The sequence below is a fragment of the Seriola lalandi genome, unplaced genomic scaffold, assembly GCF_002814215.2.
Source record: "Seriola lalandi dorsalis isolate HSWRI2012SDOR001 ecotype SW California unplaced genomic scaffold, Sedor1 jcf7180002054585, whole genome shotgun sequence".
Lineage (NCBI taxonomy): Eukaryota > Metazoa > Chordata > Actinopteri > Carangiformes > Carangidae > Seriola > Seriola lalandi.
This window is the reverse complement of record NW_019525138.1, coordinates 4,087,818-4,095,805: the sequence shown is the minus strand read 5'-3', so window position 1 is coordinate 4,095,805 and position 7,988 is coordinate 4,087,818.

The window sequence follows — 7,988 nt, the reverse complement described above, 5'->3', positions numbered from 1 at the left end:
GGGGGGGGGGGGCTTTTACTTGTCTTTGTCTAGCGCTTATCCGTTGTATAAGCGGATAAGCGGTAGAAAATTGATTGATGGAATAACCAATTCAAAAGGTAAATAATTAGTTCATTTAAGTTTTAATCTAAGTATAAATCTAAAATTGAAATTTGGCCATTATGAGTTGATGATCTTCCAACTGTCTCCCAACAGCCACAAGTTATAACAACATTTTAGACTTTTGTAAATTAAATTTTTTTGAGGAAACTGAATTCAAAGCTTTTCAAGACTTTTCAAGACCTGACCTGGAGCTGCAGGGTGCTGTTATAGCTAATCATCAGTGCTTGAGGAAATGAACGACCATGGCGCTCATTCTGTGTTTCCTATGGGCCACAACCCACACATCATGATTCCCTCATTAAGTATGACTCCAACCCACAAGTGTCAACACTTGCAGGGAGGCAGATCGAGAAGCAGTGACCTCAAAACATCTGCTCTTTACAACAACACAGTGCTCCGCTCATCCGCTCAAACGTCCAAAAGCCCTCATGACAAAACTCCACAATGTAACCGGGGCAGATAAACCTCCTGGTAATGGTCATTTAGGAGCACTTATACACACACACACACACACACACACACATCCTCTCAACTCCCTGCCGCCTTGCCTCACTGATAGTCCCACACTTTATAAATAGCGTGCGCTTTTAATATGCGCGTGTGTCCAGTGGATAACGTCAGCGCTTTGGGAGAGAGGCTCAAGGAGTGTTTCATTATAAACCTGTACCATTAAAACTTGCTGGCTGGGTCTGGATTTTGGCTCTCACGTCCCCTCTCAAACTTTTATGAGGCCAGTTATGATCCTAAATCGATGCAGGAAACTGAAATAGGGGAGCTGGGCAAGGTAAGCAGTGCCATGACCTCACAAATAAAAAGGTTGTGTTGGTGATTGTTGGCTATTTGCATCATCGCATATTGTAGTGCTTGATCATGAGGGTCAATACTGCACATACCTTTATCTACAGTGCAGTTGTTACGTATTAGGACAGTGACACATGTTTTGTGTTGGTATTCAGACCCTTTAATACAAGTAGTATGAGCAAAATTAACTTAAAGTATCAAAACAATTATTATTGATGCATTAATTAGTAAGTAGCATTTTATTGTTGTAGTTGGTTGAGTTTGAGCAAATATTAGTACTAATATAAAAGTGGAGGCAGACTATGAAGTGGGTTGAGATTAAAATACTCAGGCAAAGTAAAAGTACCTCGAATTTGTAGTTAAATGTACCGAGTTACATTCCACCACTGAAAATGAAGCTTTAATTTGAGGTTGTTTATATCAATAGCAAATGAACAATGTGGCCCTTTTTATAAAAGGCAAAGCAGTTTGATGTCCTATTTGCTTTAGAAAATTTCAAGAAAACAGTGCAAGTACACATCATCATACACTCATGTCAGTTAAAACTGAGCAGTTTCCAGCAGCTCAGGCTGTGTGTGGTTCCTGACATCTGCACAGGTTACCCCACCCACAGCTTCAGAAAACAGAAATCAGGTCACAACCACATCACAGTAAAAAGGTATCTGAGATATGGCACTAATTTCAACGCAGTGAACTAATTTTGCTTCCCGCCATTTTATTTGAGTGTCTGAATCACAAATGTATTAAAAAATCTGGATATGATGCAGTAACTCAGTCTTGCTGCCAAGTTTCCCCCAGCGGTCAATTGTGGTATTGCAAAAAAAATCCCTTGTACTGCACGGGGAAAATAGGGGAACTACTTACGACTGCAAAAAAGTGAAACAAACTACAAATGGTGGTGAGAGAGCTTGATGCAGATATTGGAAAACAATTAAAGAACAAATAAAACCTCTTATATTTATGATGTTTGATTGACAGTGGCACTCTAAAGTCACAGTTTGATTGATGCCTGATGGCACACTAACCATTTCCTGTTCCTGTCCAGTATAGACCAGTAAAATGTGTTGAGTGTACCATAGAGACTAGTATTGCATACTGTATACAAATAGTTTGTTTAAATGTTCTGAAGTGCAGCCAAAACAATAAAAAAATATCACTGTCCAAACACTTGCAGACCACACTCTACAGAGAAGAGATGACATGACATCAGAACTCAAGTCTCTGCAGCAGAAATGAAAGGTCACAAAGGTCGAGCAGTGAGGCATGCAGGTGCTTCAGAGAGCTGCAAGAGGAAGTGGAAGGGGAAAAGCAGAGAGGGCTGTGAGAGAACCACAATCACGCAAGCTGCGCGTGGTTTCCAGCTTCTCGCCAAGACCTCTCACTCTCTGCGTCCCAGACTTTCTCCCTGAGTTATCCAATCCCCCTGTCATCCCCACTGGCTGCCCTCCCCACTCCCACTCTCGACCGCACACAAATGGTTTGAATAAGAGGTCTGCATGACTGGGCTGTGGCTGCAGATGAAATCCTGAAGAGTGATAGTTTACTTAGCCTAAATACCCCCGATTAGACAAATTGAAACATTGTTGTTATGCGGTGGAAACTCAAGGACCTATTGGCCGAGTGTGTTCACCCCGTTCCGGAAAAGGCTGTGCTCGCGGACTTTCGTCATGCGAAAACCACAAGATCTGACACAAGTGGAAAAAAGCAAAACAAAAACAAAAGAAAAAAAAGCTGCAACAAAATCAACTAAAATCCTCCACCAAAACAAAAACTGTAAAACAGAAAATGAATATTGTCACACAGAGATGATTCACGGAGGAGGCAGGCACACGCGACTCAGGCTTCTGTAACTACTGAAAAACATGTCCGACCACAAACGTTCTGTCCTGCCTTATGGTTCGCCTCATGATGTCACATTTTCCTCTCATTCTGAATCTCTGCAGGATCACAAACAGGGTCTGCATCGATGTGCTGCTCTGAATTGATCATAAACTACTCCTCTTGAAAATAAAGAAATCAATCACAGTGTCACAATTGATGAATAAATCGTTCAAATACGATTTAAATGACTAAACTTCCGATTCCTTCAGTGTTTAAAGTCAGCCAACTGTCAAACCTCCTTCATCCCATTAAAAGTTGTAATTTGTAAGGCCGTGGAGACCTTTTTCTTTTAGCTACTTAAATATTACAACACACAAATGCACTGCACATGCACACACTCTGTAATAATACACCAAAATTATTTTACCAGACTGGAGCTAAACAGCAGTGGAGACTCATAAAAAGGAGCAGTAGCTGCTTCATTGGCCAGCGGACTCCGTCTGGCCGGGCAGTCTGGTGTCAGTGCTCAGCGGCTGGACTCAGCACTGGGAAAATTCAGCCACTCTGAAACTGGAAGAGCTCAGGGAAGAATCTGTATTACCAACATGGTTCCTGCATTTGGATAGTGATGTGAATAATCGATTAATCCATCAAAAGAATGTTAATCGCCAATCATATTGATAATTGACTAATTGTTAAAGTCACTTATCATCCAAAAATACAAAAATAAAGCTGGTTTTCAGATTCACAAATGCAGAGATTTTCTGCTTTCATCTGTTTTATATGATTGTAAATGTAACATCTTTTGGTTTTGGACTGTTATTCAGAATGAATAATATAGCAAGGAATTTTGTACAGACATTCACGGTCCCCAGATCGTGAATCCCAAAGACTTTCCTCTACCCCTATGGTGAGTTTCATATTTGTGGTTTTGAGTGAAATATCTCAGTAACTGATTGGATGGATTGACATGAAATTTGGTTCTGTGCTTTCATATAGCACCATCATCACGCCAGGTCAATATTTCATGTTGTACAATACTTTGGTTTATGGCCAGAAACACTCACACTTACTATTATGGTGACATTAAGGTAAACATAAACCTGTTAAACACCAGCATGTTAGCATTTTCATTGTGAGCATGTGATCATGCTGACATTAGCATTTGGCTGTTCCCAAATACAGCCTCACAGACCTGCTAGCATGGCTCCTGATCTTGTTTGCAGATTTGCTTCAACTTTCAAACCATTACTTTGCAAAGAACCATATAGAAGGGTCTCTGTTTATTTTTCTCCTTGGTAACCAGGCAGGCATCATTGTAAATGTATAGAAATAAGCATGGCATGATATAGCATGAGAATACTGTTTATGTCAATAACACTGTGGCACCAGTTTCCCCTGCAGAACTAAGGAAAGAGACAAACATCCGCTCACATTATGTCACTTCTCTCTTCACCTCTTGCTATATCCACAGACCTCTGGGTGAAATTTGGGCAGTCTGAAATTACGTTGCCTTGACTTTGGTGCAATTACAGCGCCAGGGCCTTTTAGCCAAGTCCCCTCAGAGGCTCATGTAAGTCTGTGCTGTATGTGCCGCAACTGGGGTCTTTCAGGAAATAAAAAGATTTGAGGACAGCCGGTAATTAACTGAAAGTGGCTTCCCAGGTCTTGATGACACCAGTGCAGGTGTGAGCTCACATCACTAGTGAAATGAGATGAGATGGTGTGTGGCTTCATCAGGTGGTGATGTGTTCGGCTAAGCTGATGTCAGAGATGTGGTCAGACTGCAGCCCTCAGGCTGTGGCATCTTTAGTTCAAAGGATAGATCTGGGAAATGTAGGCCTAATGACCTCAACTGCGGAGAAAATGGCCTCTTATACAGCTGTGGCAGAGGAGATGAGGGACCTCTTAGGACAACTTAGACTTGTTGGCTGGACTAAACAACACATATGAAGACATTACCCTGAAACCTGTTTCACTATTATGTGACATGTTATAGACTGAACAGATAGTGGATAATCAGCAATTATCAATCTAAGCAGATTGACTGATAACAGATACAGAGAAAGAAAGGTAGAGCAATTCAAGCTTCAGGCTCAGGTTCAGGCTGAGGTTCAGGTATTTATACTTATTATTTCTATATCCTAGATATCCATAATAATATCACAATACCTAAAATTGTCTCATTAGACACCTGTACTTACGTGTATATTAGGGTTGTTGGTTTTTATATGAAGTTTGAACTTGGTTAAAAAGCTGTAACAACGTGTAAGCTAGGTTAAACAATAAAAATGGAGGCCATGTCATGCGACAGGCATCTGAGAGGCAGTATTTTGGGTTCTTTAGTGTAGATGGAAAAATGACCAACAAAGTTAAGGCTGTTTGCAGCTGCTTTACTCTCACCTGCTGCTGCAGCCATAATAGGAGCAGAAGCACCAGAAATGAGTGGAGCTACATCATTCCAGTGCCTGCCTTCATCACACTCATCCTCAGGACCCTCGCCAGAAGTTCATAAGGAGGCCATTACTCATAGTATTTTCAGGATAATAACAGAAATGAAGCCATGATATAACAACCATCTCACTGCGCAGTTGTATGAGATCACACAGGAACATATAAAGACAACACTGAAGGGTAGGACTACCGTCGGATGGACAACGCTGGGAGAGGGGGTGCATTACGCTACACTTTCACTGTGCAGTACAGTCAGAATATATTTCAATTCAGAGGATCGTCTGCAACTTCTCTCAGTTTATTTCTTATGTTTTTTCCCATCCATCCATCTATCCGTCCACCCGTCCACCCATCCATCAGGGTTCCACCTTATATTTTCCTTCCATCAGAGTTTGTCGTATCTCAGACAATTGCTGTGTATCTATTAACAAAACCCTTCCCATGGGTGTGGGATCAGGTTTGAGAGAGTTCAGTGCAGCTACTCAGAGGACAGCCAGAACTGGAGGAGCAGGAGCAAAGTTTCTCAGAGGGGATTTCGTGTGGACTCTGCACCGGGCCTTTCAAGTACCGAAACCACAGGACCTGTAGAGGAGCAGCTCTGTTTTCTCTTGACGTCAGAGTAGCATGCGCTGAACCTTATATCACCGGGGCGGATCGATCAGTGTCTCCCCATCTCATCATTACCGCCTCATGTCCAAGGGCTGATGATACACTTGAGCTTGATGATGTGCTATCAAGTGTTTGCTTGTATGCATTTATTATTGTGTCCACATGGCTCTGGGCTGGTGTTTCAGGGAATGGACTGACCTGAGTCAAACATTTCCGCTGCTTGGACTGTAAAACATTTTCCAGCCTATGAATTCTTTTTGGTTTCAAAGTGACAGAGAACATTATGTTTTAAGAGAGCTCACACACACTGAAGTTATTTGGACCTCCTCCCTTCAAGTGTGTACCTCTGATTTTTACTACAGATTTTATGTTTTACACTGATAAAGGAGAACAACAAAGGAATCCATTGTGTATTTGCCAGAACAGGATTCATTTCATCATTTATACACAATCTGATCTTATTTATTCTGACTATGTTGCAAGATATACATGAGTAAAGAGTCCAGAATTCTTCAGAACATGTAAAATTAATTCGAATTTATGCATGAGAAGGAAGAGCTGCACACTGGATCTGCTTTGAAATGGAGATACATGAAGAAATATAAAGAAACAAAGGTATAAGAGTTGCACTTACAGTTGCATCACAGTCTCACAAGGCAATGTTGCATGCTTGTCTCAAGAGGGCACCATTTGAAAATTTTAAACTTCAATACCCACAATTCCAGTGGCATAACATCAGACCACTACGCTCCACTTTCAGGTTTGACTCTTCATTTCCTGTGGTGGGAGGTGTACCACCTCTGCACATTTCATTTGAGTGCTAACGCTTCCTCCTACTCCACATTACCCCATGTCAGGGCCCTGATGGGACACTTTGATGCTTAATGATAGCGAGGTTTACCCAAGTGCCATTCCTCTTACCTATGTAGCCAGCATGACTCTAATCTTTTGTGCTGCAGAGGTACAACTTTTTCAACAAGACATCATCTCTCACTACCTTCCAAAACTGTTGAAAAATGAATAATAAATAAGGTTAAACTAGATTCAGGCAAATATAAATAACAAATATAACTCTGTTAGGTTTTCAGAAAGGTTATGGTTTGGGTTATACTTACCGCTTCATTAAGGTTTTTGCCACTTGATTAAGGTAAGGGAAAGATGATGGTAACGGTTAAAATAAACCAACATCCGACTGTCAGCAGAAAACAGGAAGCGAACAGCGGCCGCATGTGTGAAAGTCTTGCTCGGCCTTTAGAGCACAGTGACTTTACAGCTCTGTAAAGACTCATTAACTTGGTGAACAAACGAGTCAAAGCCTGACCGTGCAACACCATCATTTGATCAGAGGAAGTTTGTAAACCCCAGACTAATCATGTGAATTAACGCAGCTCCATTTTCCTTTTTTACTCCACTGCCTCTATAAGGGCTTCATTATTCTCCCCACATGCCTGCCCCCACAAGAACTGCCACCCAGTATGTCCCCGTCCAGAGGCCATGAGAAGTAAAGGGTCTGTCAGTACCAAGCGAGGCACAGATTTTCCATTGGTTTAATGAGAATCACAGAAGAGAGGAAATGTGCAGGATATTTATAGAAAAACGAGAGGAATGCAAGCCCCCTAATTGTGCTTAGTCTATCTCTCTTCTGCAAAACCTGCTCACCACTGCTCCCCCCCATTTTCTACATGGACTCAGAGCATGTGCAGGGAAACAGACACATGGAGCAATAAAGGAAAGAGAGAGTTTTTCAGTCACTCCTCCCTGTAGGGATACCATGCAAAGTGGGTTTGAGTGTCAAACTGCTGTTTCACTTGTTTTGTAGAAAATCTTGCATGAATTCTAGTAAAAGATACATTTTAACCATAACGGCATCATGGCGCTGTTGATCTGTTGTATTGCTCCACAATCTTACTCCACACTGAAATATTTTAAACTATCAGATGAGTCTTTTTCAAATGTGATTCAGACATTCATGGTCCTGAATTGTAAAGACTTTGATAAACCCCCGACTTTTCCTTGAATCACCAGGTCAATTCGATTTATGTCCAGATACTTGCAACACTACTGATATTTAGCGTCCGATGCACTCTGTGTTTAATACAATATGATATAAAGGTCAGTAGTTTACTCTGTAGTGAACAGTTACCTCATCATTTGGAATTTGTGTTTTTTATTTAACCTTTTTTTCTAATTCTTGTTCATGT